Here is a 17,596-nt window from a genome sequence, read left to right on the forward strand (position 1 = left end):
TTAGTCAGCTGTCCTTGAACTTCTGTGAAAAGATTAGTCGTCATCTGCACAGCTTGTTACATTTTCATGGAATTGTGTGATCTGTCAGGCACCTACCTTTCCCACTTGGGGGTGTGCTAGTGCGATATTGCTCACTCCCTCTCTTTCTCACACAGCCTATTGGTGCCTCCGATATCAAAGGATATGGGACGCAATGTTTAAAATTTGCCTTGGAAATTGCATTAAGTGGTGTTTATGGCATAAAAGGGAAAGATTAAATTCTTTTACTCTTTAAAAACCTGGGTGCATAGCTTTGTGAGGAGCGCTACTAAAGGAACGCACTCTTTATGAGAGCAAAGGCTTCTCCCGCTTGAACACGAGACCCACTGACGAAACTGGGATTAAGGGAGAACTAAGACCAGCAGTCTATAAATTTGATGCTTACCAATACCATTGAGAAATTGCTTTTTTTTTTTGTTGCACATGTTAATTTTCATGGACTATCTTCTGCTGTTGAAGAATGGAATGGTGCACTGGAGGAGGAGGTGGGGACTGATTCTTAGATGTGGCTTGTCACCAGCTAGTTGTCCCTGGCCTGGGTGTAGGGATATGCACCTTATTAATGCAGAGCCAGCATTAGGTTCTGTCTGAGTGTCACTTTTTTTTTACATGAAAAACACATATGATATGGGGGTTGGACCACAGGGGGGTCTTGGATGTTTATTGCAGCAAACTTTTATTTCCCTAGCTTTTGCTCTTCTTTTAACCTGTTCCTGCTTCAAAATAAATCTTATCCATTTGGCATTTATGCACTGGTATTAGTGAAGCTCCATCATCTGGAATTTTAATAGGTTTTTATATCATATCCGCAGTGTTACCGGTGCTTCTGGCTCAGAGCCCAAGGCAGCTTTTGTGTGTGAAGCGAAGGCGACCACAACTCAGGAGCATCTGGCTGGATTTTCAGCCTCTCGCTGGCCCTGAGTCTTGTCATACTGCCTAGGGCACTGCCATTGGCAGGGACCACAAGCACAGGGATGAAATGAAGCCAGCTTTCTGGTCTTTCCAGGAAAGGCTTTTGTTTAGTTAGATGCCTCCAAGGAGCTCAGTCTCATTGAAAGAATAAAGTGTGGTCCTTTGAATAAAATGGCAGTGTTTGCATGAACCTGGGGTGGGGTTGGGGATAGCAGAAGGAGCAGTGTTGGCCAGAGCTGGGAGAGCAAGGCTGTGGTTGTAGCCTTCCCAATTGTCCAGACTGCCTCGGAGAGGGAGGCTCCCACTTCGATGTTAGCCTGGGTCCGTTTCTCCTCCTCTTTCACAGGCAAGATTTTACCTCTCCCTGTCCAGCTCCTCAGAACACCACCAAGATGCTTGAGCAAACATAATCTCTTTCCTAATGGCTGTGTTGGAATCTGACGTGCTCTTTGGAGGCTGGCAGACCTTAGTTTGAACTCCAGCTCTGCCACTGAACACAGTTTTTAACCCAGTTTATTCATGCGCGAGGAGGGAGACATGCTGATCATGAGGACAATCTCAGAAGCACGTGCTGTTTATTATTTGCTTACCTAATACTAGGATTTGAGACAGGTGGAACAGAGATTTCTGCTTAATACACTTTTTAAAGAAATCTAGGTGGTGATAGACACTACTATCTGCATCTTACAGATGAAGAAATCTGAAGTTTGCTAAGTTTGATGCAGTTTACATAAATTATACCAGTAAAGGCAAAGGGAGGATTGAACCCCCATTCTGTTAGTTTTTATTGTGTTAGTTTCCTATGCTGCCTTAGCAAAGAACCACAATCTCCATGGCTTAAAACAACAGAAATTTATCCTCCCTCAGATCTGGGGGCCAGATGTTTGAAATCAAGATGTCAGCAGGGCCATGTTCCCTCTGAGACCTGCAGGAGAGAATCCTTCCTGGCCTCTTCCAGCTCCTGGCGTTTGCCGGCACCCTCTAGTCTCTGACCTCCTTGTGACAGGTCCCTCCTCCCCCTGTTTCTATGTCCAAATTTCCTTCTTCTTGTACAGACACCAGTTATCCTGGAGTAAAGACCCACCCTACTCTGCTATGACCTCATCTTAGTTAATCACCTCTGCAACCACCTTATTGCCAATAAGGTTCCATTCGAGGAACTGTGGTTAACACTTCAAAATATCTTTTTCAGAAATTAAATTCAATCTGTAGCAGTTGTTCATATGCCGTCAGGGTTGTCATAAGGAAGAAATAAAGTAGTGCATGTGAAGTATCTGGCATGCTGTAGACCCCAATAAGGTTATTTTAGGAGATAGTGCCTTAGTCCAAAATATATACTCTATAGGGAGAAAATAGAGGCAAAGTAGCTGGCTGATGAGGGAACATTTTTGGGCATGGAGCCTTTATAATGCAATTATACCAGGAAGGCAATGGACCTATTTGGTCTTCTCTTTCATTTAATTTAAGACACTATAACCATTGAATTGCAAGCTCATGTCTCCTGTCTTCTCCAGCAATTTTCTTGGTAAATTTAAAAAGAAAAATAAAAAGATGTGAACACTCTTCTTTTACTCTATAATGAAATAAAAATATAGTCATTCCTGCCTGACCAGGCAGTGGCACAGTGGATAAAGCATCGGACTGGGACACAGAAGACCCAGGTTCAAAACCCAGAGGTCACTGGCTTGAGTGTGGGCTCATCCAGCTTGAGCACAGGGTCGCTGGCTTGAGTGTGGGATCATAGATATAACCCCATGGTTGCTGACTTGAAGCCCATGGTGCTGACTTGAAGCCCAAGGTTGCTGGCTTGAGCAAGGGGTCACTCTCTCTGCTGCAGTCCCTGGTCAAGGCACATATGAAAAAACAATCATTGAACAACTAAGGTGTTGCAATAAAGAATCGATGTTTCTCATCTCTATCCCTTTCTGTTTGTGTGTCTTTCTCTGTCCCTCTCTCTGCCTCTCTCTCTGTTTCTGTCACAATAAATAAATAAATAAATAATAAAAGAAAAAAGAAAAGAAAATATAGGCATTCCCAACAGCAACCTCCTGAGGTCCAATTTAAGTGTAATGCCATTGTCAAGGAAACACAATCCTAGAACCAAAACATAATTCCAAAATAATTTTAAAATTCATCAAGTTTATAAATTGTCATAAAAGAGGGAAATACTTCATTGCCTTAGTTCTTAGAATTTTTTTTTTCATTTATTGCCCTTATGTCCTAAGCACCTCAACTCCTCTGTCTTCCAAAGTCCATAATTTCTGTCTCTCCAGGAATTGGCCTGATACCTCCTGTCCCTGCTTCTTGCCTTTTTAGGTTTGTCCCTTTCTTTTGGTTTTTCAGACTCTGCATCACAAACTCTCAAAGATCCAGTATGACGATGGCAGAGCCCTGGGTAAAAGTTCTGGATTTCCAGGGGCACACTGGGCAAAATGCACAAGCCTCCTGAGTCAGCAGAGGAAAGGGCATGTTGGGAATAATCATACTTGTTTTGTCTCCTCACGTATGATAGTGATTTATCCTGGGGTGGCACCATTAGGTTTGAATCATGCATCTTGCTAATTTTCCAGGAGGCTGGAAATGGTGTATCTGGAGCATCAATCAGGTGGCTGTTGGGGTATTAGCACGGCACCGTGCTAACCATTGGGGATGTTTAGATACTTCATACACTGGCAGGGCTGCCGACGAGTCCAAGGCTTGAAAGCACAGTAGGTTTCCAGAGCTGCCTGGTGAGCCAGCCCTCAGAGGCAGCTCAGACAAGAGGTGACAGGAGGCAAAAATTGAAGTCAGAGGCATCATTCTATCCAAGATTCAATGTTTAACTTAAAAGGACATTCTTTAGATTTCTGTCATAGAACCTTGGGTAATGTTAGAGACTTCATAAATTACAGATTTGTGCATGACAGTAAAGAGATTAGTTTGCTAGAATCAGATCTTAAAATAATTCCAACTGACTGGAATAATGAGTCTAATCTCAGAAGATTAAATTTAAGAGGGATGAGAGTCATTTCTCGGGTGTAGACCCAAGGAAAACTCTAATGCCAAGTCCAGGAACAGGGTGGAGGGCAAGAAGCCCAGTGAACAGTGATGTGGGGATTCAATCTACTGTTGTCCCACTAATGTTCATTCATTGTTCTGTTGGCCTCACAAGTAGAAATACTATCTGAGACATCCCTGGTACTCATGGGACTGATCTGCTACCTCTGGAATATTCAGTTGTCTTTGTTGTGCTTTAAGAGAACATTTGGAGAAATGGAGCTTGTTCCCTGGAGAGCCAGAGGGGCAGAGACAAACGGAGTCTCCACTGAGAGAGGAGAGCTTGGCCTGGGCCATCTGCTGGGTGGCCACAGGTCGGAGGGCACAGTCGCCTTGGTATGGGTCCAGATCCAGGACCCAAGGTAGGTGATATAATCAGGGAGACTTTGGAAGGTAACTTTTAAATGTGACCCCCGTCAACAAAGTTTCCTGCCAGTCCAGGTTGTTGGCAACATGCTCCTCCACCTATGGAAGGGTGATGTTCTCCCCAGACTCATATGCTTCCCTTGTGTGGTCCCAGGAAATTCACCCACGAGGCTTCTGTGTCATAAAATAATTTACTGAAGATTCTGAATTAGGAAGACATTTCAGCATTTTTCATGTCATTTAAAAAATATTTAAAGCTCAGTGCTATGTATCCCTATTTGTAACAATTCCTCAGTCCTTACACAACTCAGGGTCTGGTACCGCGTCTGGTTGCTCAGTGTTCTTTTTTTTCCTACCCCCCCCCCCCCCTCTGCTATCTAACTGTGTCTGTTCTTGGTTCCCGCCAGCTCCTGTCCAAAGGATCTCACCTTCCTCAGATAACTGGCTTATCAAGTGTCTCAGTCCATTCATGCCACAATAAGAAGAGTGTCATAGACTGGATCACTTAAGAAAAATAAACCTTTGGCCGACCTGTGGTGGCACAGTAAATAAAGTGTCGACCTGGAACACTGAGGTCAGCAGTTTGAAACCTCGGCTTGCCTGATCAAGGCACAAATGGGAGATGATGCTTCCTGCTCCCCCCTCTTCTTTCCCTCTATCTTGCTCTCTTGCTCTAAAAACCGAATAAGTAAAATCTAAAAAAAACCCAAAACATTTATTTCTTGAAGTTCAAGGTCAAGGTGCTGGCAGATTTGCTGTCTGGTGAGGACCAGCTTCTCAGCCAGTAGGAAGCCATTTTTTCACTGTGTGCTCACAAGATGGAATGCAGTGAGGAAACACTCTGGGATTTCTCTTATTAGGACATTAATTAGGACATCTCATTAATGAGGGATCCACCCTCATGATGCAACCCCCTGGGTGGCCTCCAAAATGACTATTAGTTCTGACAGACTTTTACTTTCTGACCAGGCAGTTGAGAGAGGAAGTCCACAGTGTTCCATACACACAGTAAGTTGACTAGGTTGTGACACTGCCTACTTTTCCCTGTTGTCACTGCACAGCAGGACTCAGCCTGTGTTCACAGCTTCCAGAACAGAAAATGCAGCTCGGAGGAGATGAGTGAATGGGTATAAATCTGGGGATTGAACTTGGCAATAAACACGAGCATCATGATACCTTTACGTTTGTATAATACTTAAGTTGTTTGCTGAGTAGACTGAACTGGGAAAATGGTCACACGGCTTGTTTGGATTTTGGAGGGCAGTCAGAAAGTCTAGTAAAGTAATTAACAAGTTGGACTCGAGAAAACAAATCATTATAATAAATTTTACAGTCTTTTCAATCACAGATAAAAGGGAGCAGGATGAATAAAAGGGAGAAGGCACCTGATTTGATGGGGATATAAGTACACTTTTTTTTTTTATTCTTTGGTGAGCTCCACCTCCATTTTGAATGGAAACATATCTCCACACTTTGGAATTACACTTAACTGTGATTCTGGTATAAGGCAGATGAGATGGAGTAAATCAGGGAGGGGCAGAATTAGATCCGCCCTCAGTTCTGTTCCAGGACAGCTGGGCACAGACACTGCTGTTGGAAATGGAGTGTCCCGTTGTGGCTCCTCATGTGCTGGCAACATAGGCTGAATAGATAATGTGCCTTAAATACGATTCAGAATAAGAGTAGATTCGGGGACAGTTGTTGCTACCCAGAGAGCAAGCAGGCTTCTGAAACAGCCTAATGATCTGCGCAAAGTGACTCCGAGAGATGCTCGCCAGCCCTAGTCATTTCCTGTGGTGAGTTTTAGTTAAAGCAGCTCTCAGGATGGCACTGTCTATGGGCTTCCAAAGCAGCTTTGTGGAATGCAGCCTGACCAGGCCCTCAGCTTTGTGGAATTCTCATTAAGGGCATTTTCCTCAGTGTGAGCATTTCTGGCAGGTTTTCCAGAATTCGATGTTATTTGGAGAGCTTGTTTTATTGGTAGTAGTGATTTTGTGTTCTAAATAGTTGCCACCATTTAGAAAGAAGTTCCTGGAAGTAGAAAGAGTTTGTAGACATCTTCCGGAACATTAGTTTGAGAGATACTGTTTTCTCTGCCCAGATGCATTCCCAATAATCTCATCCTATATTCTGTATGTTGAAGAGGACACATTACAGAGGAGGCCAAGTGACATGTTTGTGGCCCAAAAACTAAGAATTCTTGGAGAAGGGGTCCATTTCTTGAATATAAAGACAAAGCTTTCGAAAGAGATCTGTAGGTTTATTTGTACTGCTTACAGCACAGATGCAATGCCTGGAGGTGCTGCAGCCATTTTGTGAATGTGAGGATGAATATCACACATCAAGGTGGAGTATGAGCAGAAGAAAACAACCCAGGTTCTTAACATCATTCTTAACCAGCTGGAACAGGCCTCACCTATCAGTCTATAAGCTATCTTTTTGTTTTTTAAGAAAAATAAATTCTAGCCCTGGCCAGTTCTCTTAGTCGGTTTAGAACATTGTCCCCGAACACCAAGACACCAAGGCTGCATGTTCGATCCCCAGTCAGGGCACACTCAGAAAGCAACCTATGAATGCACAACTAAATGTAACAATAAATGAATGCTTCTCCCTCTCTCCCTCCTTCTCTACCTTCCTCCCTCCCTTTCTCTCTCTCTCCCTCTCTCCCTGTCTTCCTCTTCCCCTCTTTCTCTCCCTCCTTTCTTCTCTCCCTCCTTCTCTCCCTCCTTCTCTCTTCCTCAGTCCCTCTCCCTTCCTCTGTTTCTCTAAAATCAATTACTATAATCAATAAAAAACATGAAAAAAGAAAAATCTCTATATATTGAGTTCTTTGCTTTCAGCCAAATGCAACCCTATTTGATATTGTTTGTTAAATATTTTAAACTTTTTTCCAGATTCCTCTACTCTGATGTCAATATGCCCTCAGTGACACTGCTCTTACCCAACTAACTCCCCACATCTCTGTCTGCACACTGACACGCACATGGACCCAATGACAAATCAATCCCCAACCCCTGATACCCCAACATCTAACATTTTTGATACATATTTATGTGTCAGGCATATGATTAAATTTATGTAATTTCTTTAAATGTGGGGGAGGAGTGTAATATATTTCATCAAGGAGTTTTGTGTAATCCCAAATATGACTGAAAAGTTGGAAATTAGATTTTTAAAAATTTTAGTATACAGTTTTGAAACATATACAAATGGCAGAATAAGACTATACTTTCAGGGATCATTTCTATAGTTTGTTACAAATGGCAGAATGACCCAGTGAGCCCCCACACATTACTACCTAGACGCAATGGTTTACCGCTGCTGTGTTTGCTTGATCACATAGCTCTGGCTGTCACCATCTGGGAGCTGAGCTCAGCCCCTGTCTGCCACTTTTTTTTTTTTTTTTTTTTTTTTTACAGAGGCAGAGATAGACAGGGACAGACAGACAGGAATGGAGAGAGATGAGAAGCATCAATCATCAGTTTCTCTTTGCAAGTTGCGACTTCTTAGTTGTTCATTGATTGCTTTCTCACATGTGCCTTGACCGTGGGCCTTCAGCAGACTGAGTAACCCCCTGCTGGAGCCAGCGATCTTGGGTCCAAGCTGGTGAGCTCTTTGCTCAAGCCAGATGAGCCCACGCTCAAGCTGGCGACCTCGGGGTCTTGAACCTGGGTCCTTCTGCATCTCAGTCCGACGCTCTATCCACTGCGCCACCACCTGGTCAGGCCTGTCTGCCATTTTTAATAGTTGTGTTAAGAAATTTGTGAGAAAGATTTATGTGCAGCTCTGTCAATTTTCCTGCAGAGGTAGACTTGGAGTGGTCGAGATGTGAGACTGCTGAGCTTGGGGAAGGACATTGCTTTTCTATGTTCCCAGCCCATTCTTTCTTGTACAGGGACCTTCTAGAGCAGCGGTTATACAATACAATACATTTTTAAATAAAATATGTATTTCCGATGGCTTTAGGCGACCCCTGCGTTTTGGTCGTTCGACCCCCGCCGGGGTCGCGACCCACAGGTTGAGAACTGCTGTTCTAGAGCCTTGTTCTCAAGGTGCAGTCCTGAGCTTGATCAGCTGTGGCAACTGGCTGGAAAGGTGGATTCTCGGGCTTTATTTCAGCACTGCTTCTGAATCAGAGATGCTGGGAGGGCACCTACAACCTATTTATGTTAAGCTAGTTTTCCAGGGGGAGTTCTGATGCTCATTAGTTTGAGAACCAGTATTCTTGGGGAATGAACTGCACAGTGTTGGGTGATAGCAGTTAGGGGCCTGTATCACACATTTCATTTTGTAATTCATCTTCGAGATAGAAGACATGCGCCTTTCCTTTTTCTGTAAGCACCATCTTGAGGGACAGTTTGTGATCATGATATGAAAAAAAGTACAGCCTTATTGGGGCCAGTGGATCTGTTTGTTGACCAAATTTTCCTGGACTGTCAGGTCTTCTTGGATGTTGATTAGCTTCACTAGGGTAATTGGTTTGGCCATGTACAAAAAATACAACGCAACAGACTTGGCAAAATGATATGTAAATTGCTCCTTCTACATTGCTGATGAGTTGGCAACAGGTGTGCCCCGCCCCCCGCCCGACATGGCAGGTTAAGGGGAACTCTTGCTTACTTACGTGCTCTCTGTCTTGCTCACTTTTGAGTCTCTGTGCAAAAAGGAGGAAATGAGCTGTATGTAATTCTAAGATTCAGTAATATTTATGTTCTAATTCTTCAAATGTTAGTAACTTTGGTTTGGAAGCTTTTGTTTTAAAATATATGTATGTATCCCAGTGAGTCATACAGGTCATTCATACTGTGGGATAGGACTCTTTAGATGGAGAAAATGCAGATAAGAGTATAAATATGAGACGTGTAAAGGAATCTCCCAAAAAGATTTATGCACAGTTCTGCCAAGTTTGCTCTTGGGAGATAAAAATGAACTTGTCCAGATAGGAAACTCCTGAATTTAATTTGGATCTGTAGTTTAGATTACTTCCAAGAGAGAAGGAGCAGGAGGCCAATAATACCAGAATGAGATGACTGAGTGGCTCAGGGTTGGCCAGGCCAACTATCTCAATGTGGCGTGAACTGGGGGGCTTACCAACAGGCTAGGCTTTCAGTGCTCAAATCAGGGAAGTCACCCTTGTCACAGTCAACTGAGAAGCTTGATCTGCATAAATGGCTAGGTCCTAAATTTTATCTTTTTCTCTGATGGATTCTGCTATAGACATGAGCCCCCTCGCCCCCCCACAGTAGCCAGGATGTCTGACCTTAACTTTTTTGGTACCACCAGACAGAAGCACAGAATTCTAAGAAGGAGTAGCAGAATATTAGCCTAATGAAACCAAGATTCCAGGCTTATGAAGGGGAATAACCTTTTATCTTCCATGGAGAAAAGTTGTAGCTTTTACTAGTCAAAGATTCTTGATCATGTGAGTAACACTAGAGGCAAAGGTGATCCAAGTGGTCTACAGACCTTTGAGCTGATGGCCCTGTTTCTCTCTCATAAGTCCATGTGCACTCTTTGCAGCCCTTCCTGTAGAGCTTCTGAGATGCCTTGGAATGCTTTGACTTGTAAGATCTAGATTCAAGCTTGAGCTTTATCACTTGGCTAGCAATAAGACTAGCTCAGTTGACTTAACTCCATTCCTCCCCAGGTTCATCCTCCAGCAGATGGGAATAGAGCCACCCATCTAACAGAATTGCACACTTAATTAAATGAGTCAGCAGGTATGATGGAGATTTGCTAACTCTGATATAACTTATAAGAGTGTGGCTCAGCAGATAATCCAGGAAGCATGACAATTATATATCATTTCCATCACTTTAATGGGAAGATTGGAATCTTAGTTGAGATTTTTATATACATATATTGTATGTAGCCACTAAGCCACTTAGGTCATTGTCACCTTGATACATGAAATATTATTATTGATCTATGCATCTATGCCTACCATTCTTTGTTTTAATAATATAGAGATGAGCACCTACACCCAGCCCAAGAACTCATTACCAATAATTCACATCTACTTATGTCCTTTCTTCTTATTTCATTCTTCTGTTTATTTGTAGAGGTAACCATGATCTTAAATTTTATAGTCTTCTAGGACTTCCTTTTTTTGTCTAATATGAAGATTTATCATAAGTCATTTTATTGATTTCACTGCTGTATAATATTTCATTGAATGATTACACTGTGGTCTATTTTTCCATCAGTGGATGGGGTTATTTCTAGGTTTTTGTAATTATGTGTAGAGCTATTATAAATGTCTTCTACATATGTTCTGGGTCACCTATCAAAAAGTGCTTCCTGGGTCAATGTAAGCAGTAGATCTGCTGGGTCATAATGAACACAAATGTTCAACTTTATAAAACAGAAGTTGTTTGCCCAAGTGGCTGTAATAGATAGTACTTACCGTATTTCCTCATGTATAAGACACACCCTAATTTTGGGACCTGAAATTTGAAAAAAAAAATGTATTACATAAAATTATTGAATTCAAGTTTTATTCATCATAAAATTCATACAACTCCTCATCTGCGCAAAAAAGGGGGAAATGCAATTTAAAAAAATCTACAACCACTGTATAAGATGCATCCAATGTTTAGACCCCAAATTTTTCCCCAGAAATGTGTCTTATACATGGGGAAATATGGTAAATAGGCAACCTCTAAGATCCCTTCCACTCACTTTTTTTTGACATTGCCACTTGAATGGGGAAGGATATAAAATGCTCTCTCATTGTGGCCTTGATTGTCTTTTCCCTGATTGCTATTGAAATTGAGCATCTCTTTATGTGTTTATTAGTCTTATATTTCTCTTCTGTCAAATTCCTATTTTTTTTAGCATTGAGTTGATAGTCTTTAACTTACTGACATATATATGTTTATATAAAACCTATTTATAGAATATATACATTTAATATTTTACTTACATGGTGTGCATTTCATATATATGTGTATATATATCAATATATATATATTAGTCCTAATATGTATATTCAATGTGCATATGTATAGTTATTTCTAATATATATATTTTAATATTAGTCATTTGTTGGTGCATGTATTAAAAATACTGTCTTACATATTGTGGTTTTACTTCAACTTTCTTAAAATATTTTTTATGAATAATATTCATTTTAATGTCATCAAAAATTGTTAATTGTTTGTTCTATGGCTAGTCCTCTTTCTGTATTCTTTAAGAAACCAATGTTCACACTAAAGGTCAGAAAAATATTCCTTTATATTTCCTTTTAACTTCTTTTTTTTTCTTTTGACATTTATATGCTAAATTCATTTGGCATTAATTTGTGTGTAATATGAGCAAGTGTTCTAAATGTTTTTTACATAAATAGTGCTTTTTAAAAAATTTCTGTTTATAACAAAGATCCAAACATGTAACTCCATTTCTCGGCTGCCGTTCTGTCCCATCACGAGTTTTGACTTCTCTGTCTGGTGGTGTGTGGGGCTCTGGTGTGTGGTTAGAGCTGCTGTGTGGGGCTCTTGTCATTCCGGGTCCCTAGTATCCGTGCAAGTCCTCATCTCCGGCTTCCATGTTTTCTTAAAACCTAATGAGGGGAAATTTAAAAAATGTATTTGTGTCCATATCAACCTCCACATTTTCTGTTTTAACTAGTCTAGGTGCAGCAATATTTTTTTTCATAAGTCTCCTCACCCCAGAGATTCTAATGTAATGCAGGGTCCAGGAGAGCAGTTAGGGAATTGATGCCCAGAGATGCTTTCTCGTGGGGAGCCAGCATCATGCTGTGCTAGCGTGCAGCCTTAGCAGAAATCTACAGGATGAGTTTAAAACTAATTTTCTCCCCTGGTTAGAAATATAGTACATGTTCCTTGCAAAGGAAATAAACAATACAGAAAATTTTAAGAGTAAAAGAAAATCATGACTGCATAATTCATTTTGTATATTATGGCAAGCCTTATCCTGGCATGTATATGTATATTTATGTAGTTACACTCACCTTGAAAATAACTGTATAGACATTTTCCTGTAACATTTGTTCTTATGCATTACTTTTAATACTGTTTAATAGTCTATCTTATAATCATTATATATTGCCTGTACATACACTTATTTGATAAAAATCTTATTTCATTCTGGTGAGAGGTTTACTATTTTTATTATGATTATAATTGCTAATTTTGGTTGAACAAGAAATTGTGTTGTGGACATTATAATTTACAATTAAATAGTATTGGGCTCAGTCCTTAAGATCTGAATTCAAATCCTGTTGATATGACTGAACTGCATGACATTGAGGAATATATTCTGCTATTTTGTCCTTCCTTTTGCTACTCTTTAAAATGACAGCATTGATCCTTCCCACATAGAGCTGTTCTCAAAATTAAGTGAGATGACTATGAATCATTTAACACCGTGTGGCGTGCACACAGTCCCTGGTGGCTGTCTCTCCTTGCGGGCTCTGTGCATGCAGTGTCTGTGGAGGAGCCAGGGCAGCCGCCCCTTGGGACCAGTGTGATGTGCCTGACCCAGCTTCTCTGGAAGTAAATGCTCACCGGGAGGATGCCTGTCATCCAGATGGACTCTGTCATTGTCCAGCTCACTAGCCAGATGCAGAACTTGCTGGAGAGCTCTGTTTATTTAAAGGAGAAGGTAAAACATATGCCTGTTTCTCTAACAAGGGATGCTGCTAGCTGGCTGGCTGACTCAGAATTAGACAAATTGATCCCTGAGATTCCCCTTCCTGTAGCGGATTGGTCCCCGCAGTTGAGAAGCAAGTGCAATTTCCCAACTAGCGAACTAGCTGTGTACTGGGCTAGGCATCTCGCTGCTTGGATCTCTCTGTCCTCCTGGAGCCCGCAGGGCAAGTATACCATGGCAGTACAGTGAGCTAAAGAAAGGGTCAGCATGTCCAGTTTTCCCAAGGGGAAGTGAGGGGCAATGGAGGAAGAGGAGAATGCAGTGAGAAAGGCCAAGCTCTGGGTGGGCTTGTCTGCCATGACTCTGGGTCCATCCTGAAGGGATCACCCGCAGGTGGAAGGGAGGCATCTGAGAAACACTGGACACAGGCTGTGGAATGCAGGCTTCTCGAGGGCAGGGCATTGGGTTTCTTTCTGACTGCTGTGTTCCAGGAACTTAGCGCTTAGTGTCTATACCAGGGGTCCCCAAACTACGGCCCGCGGGCCGCATGCAGCCCCCTGAGGCCATTTATCCGGCCCCCACCGCACTTCCGGAAGGGGCACCTCTTCCATTGGTGGTCAGTGAGAGGAGCATAGTCCCCATTGAAATACTGGTCAGTTTGTTGATTTAAATTTACTGTTCTTTATTTTAAATATTGTATTTGTTCCCGTTTTGTTTTTTACTTTAAAATAAGATATGTGCAGTGTGCATAGGGATTTGTTCATAGTTTTTTTTATAGTCCGGCCCTCCAATGGTCTGAGTGGCAGTGAACTGGCCCCCTGTGTAAAAAATTTGGGGACCCCTGGGTAAGCGCTCCAGTCATTTGTTGATTAAATGTTCTTCCTCTTGCATATTAGAACACCCAGAGGGCAGGAAAGGGAAAAGAATTGTTTTCCTGAACTTCATTTGGGCCAGTTAGGAGGAAGCTTAGGAGAAAAACAGTAGTGCTATCTGAGTGCCTGCCCAGAGCCAGGTGGCCAGATGAGGCTTTGGAATTCTCTGTATTTTCTGCTCAATTTTTCTGTAAACCTAAAACTGCCCCCCAAAAAACAAGAGGAATAAATGATGATGGAAGTCGATTTGACTAGAGATGTTAAGTGTGAGGTGTACAGATGATGTATTATGTAATGATATTCCTGAAACCTATGCAATTTTCTTCATTAATGTCACCCCAATAAATTCAATTAACAATGATAATAAAAAATAGAATAAAATTTTAAAAGTCAAACTATGGTAATGACCTTGAAACCAGAAATAGGAAGATGGCAGACCCAAGAGCAGGGGGAAGGTACTGAGAAGGAGAATTCTGAATCTCTGGCCATGATCTCAGGAAAGAAAGATAAAAATGATTTAAAGAGATAAATGTGGGTATGTAGCAAACTTTCCAAAGAGATTTTAACGAATTCATGCAAAAGCTGGATGGGGGGTTAGGGGGGGGGGTGAGAGATCAATGTTTCTCCTTTTCTCTCCTTCCCTTCTCTCTAAAATCAGTCAATAAATACACATTTAAAAAGAAAATAAGACATTACCCTGGAATTCAGACAGGACATCAAATCAGGTTCACATGTTATCCCCAAGGTCATGTTGCAGCACCTCAGGTCACTGAGCACACTCCCACTCTCCAGGGCTCGTCGCTGTCCCTGATATGATTATCAGGATCTAAACAGACAGCCAAGAGAAGGCATGATAAAGCAAATTAAACAAAAGGATAATTTAATAGAGAAAAAATTTCAGATAAGAAATAACATAGCAGTTGGTGGAGGGATTGAGGGATTTTTAGTCCGTTTGGAGCCTAATTGCCCTTATGTGTGTGAAGTGGTGGCCAGAAGCCCTGCTGGGTCTCTTAGTTAATCACATTGACGGCGAAGAAGTGATTATTCCTCTACACTTGCACCCCAGCAATCACCTCCAACAGTTAGATTTTTGTGTTCAGACTTGAACACATTTTGATTGTGCACTTAACATTCTGGAACAAGTTCAAATGGAGTGGCCTGATTAATGAAAGGACTTGAATCCATGTTCTACTCCCATTGTAAGTGTGGTGACGCGGGGCTCCAGGAGCGCGCGCACGGCCTGAGCTTGCACAGCGGAGCAGTGGGGGAGCTAGCGCTGGAACCCAGGTGTTCTGGTTCAGACACAGTGCTTTCCTGATCTGCCACCTCCCTGAGGCTCCCTTCCTCCTTCACGTGAAAGGCTTTCTGATGTAGAATATCTAGCTGTCTATATCACTTCCTGAAAGGAAACCTCACCAAATAGCAGTAGCTTTCTTCTTCACTGCCCCGGCAGAGTGTGAAAGTGTTCACTCTCTCCCCCTCCTATTGATGACCTGAGTCTTGTCTGTCCATAAGGACCCCGCTCCAGTCCCCCTCACACAGAGCCTGCTACAACCGCTGGCTCAGGCTCCTCCAGCCTTCCTTTAAGATTCTTGAGCTCTTTAACTTCATCCATCTATTCTTTCTTTCATGGATTCCTTTACAAATATTTATAGGTCACTACTTGTCAGGCACTGTTCTAAGTGCTAGGGAATTACAGTGAGCAGAACAGAGACTGTCTTACCTCCTAGATGTTACTTCAGGGGGGACTGACAAGATCAAGAAATCAAATTTATAAAGTCTAATAATAACCAATTTTTTAAAGAAAAATAAAGCAGGCCTGACCAGGTGGTGGCACAGTGGATAGAGCATTAAGCTGGGATACTGAGAACCCCTGTTCAAAATCCCATGGTTGCTGGCTTGAGCCCAAAGATCACTGGCTGGAAGCCCAAGGATGCTGGCTTGAGCAAGGGGTCACTGGCTCAGCTGGAGTCTCCCATTCGAGGCACATATAAGAAGAAATCAATAAACAACTAAAGTGCCGCAACTATAAGTTGATGCTTCTCAACTCTCCCTACCTGTCTGTCTCTCACTCACTCATTTGCTCACAAAATAAAATAAAATAATAAAATAAAGCAGGTGATGAAAGGTTATTTTTCTTTTCACTCTGATGTGGGCATGGGCAACTGCCCTGTTCTATAGGGTCCTAAAAGACCTTTGGCATGATGATGGTTAAGAATGAACTAGAAATAAGTGAAGAAGAAGTATCATGCAGCTATTTTTTTTTGGGGGGGGGGAGAATGCTAAGGAAGAGAAGAGGAGTTAGAGGTGTTTGGTGTATTTGAGAAAAGGAGAGGGAATCTGTGTGAGTGGAGGGGGTAGACACCCATTATGTTGCCTGCTACTGGTAATGCTTTCCAATAACAGATATGTCCTGTGGTGACTGCTGTGTTGGTGATGGGGGTGTGGAAGATGTTTTAGAACTGTATTTTGAAGAGTATATAAATGAATATTTATAAAATATATGTTGTAATACATATAATAGACAAAGTTTATAATATATAAAGTACATAATGTATATAAATAATTTATATACATAATGTATATAAATAACAATGTCTTGTACATAGTGCTATAGAGACTTGAGCTGTTATCCTTATGATGAGCATGATTGCTGTTATTTCAGTTCTGCCCTGAGGATCCAGCCACAGAGCAGAGGTCTTTGGCCACCTGCTCTTTCCAGTCCTCAGTGTCATTGCTTTGGCTATTTCCCCTGCAGTCTTGGTTAGACATTTAAATAATTGGGATAGGCTCTTATGCAGCTTAGCTGTGAAACAAATTCATCCTATCACACAGCTGGAAGACAGCCTGGCTTGCCCATGTGTTATATACAGATTCTCTTTCCATGTCTGGAATGGGGAGGCATGTACACTTCATTTTATCTTTAAGACAAAAATAAACCACCCTGATGAGTGCTGGTGCTACCAGCAGTAGTGGTAACGGTGGTCTTCACAACTAATGCATACAGCAAGGTAGCCATGTGCCAAGCACTGTCCCAAGCCCTTTGTGTGAATTTTATCTCTCAACCCTCTTAACCTTATGAGATAGGTAATAATATTAACTCATTTTCCATTTGAGGAAATGGAGGATTCTGAATTTTTATGTAACATCACCATGGATAGCCAGCAGGAGAGGGGGCCAAGATTTATAGCAGGTTGTCTGTCTCTGCAATTTGAAAATGTAAATAATCCAAAGTTCATATTATGTCTTGACTGACATTTTTTTCCCACGTGAAGGGTGTTTAAGGATAGGGTAAACTGGGAGGTATACTCGTTTTTCTTGGTCTGCTGTTGAAATAAATTTCCTAGTCTTTGCACACACATTACTTGGGCCGAGGGAGCTGAGCGACAGCAGGAAGAGGTCAGCGATGCCAAAGGTGGAGTCAGGCATGGGTTTTATTAGTCACAGTAGAAAATTAGTCATGGTTAGATGCACAGTGGGTCATTTAAATATATTTTGGATTTGGAGGTTCCATCCCTGAGTGCTAAGGACTAATATCACTCTGCAAATAGATATTATTTTGTGCTTCTGACACCCAAGTCACTTTGAGTCAACACATGAGGTTATTTCCTAATGTTGAGTTTTGGGAACCCCAAGTCTTAAAGCTGCCATCAACAGCATGGCACCATACCTGTTTGCAAATATAGACAAATGCTTTATAATGGTTATCTTTACTCACTTATGTACTTTAAGTTTTGCTGAGCTGTTTTATCTATTCA

The sequence above is a fragment of the Saccopteryx bilineata genome, chromosome 10 (genome assembly GCF_036850765.1).
Source record: "Saccopteryx bilineata isolate mSacBil1 chromosome 10, mSacBil1_pri_phased_curated, whole genome shotgun sequence".
Classification (NCBI taxonomy): domain Eukaryota; kingdom Metazoa; phylum Chordata; class Mammalia; order Chiroptera; family Emballonuridae; genus Saccopteryx; species Saccopteryx bilineata.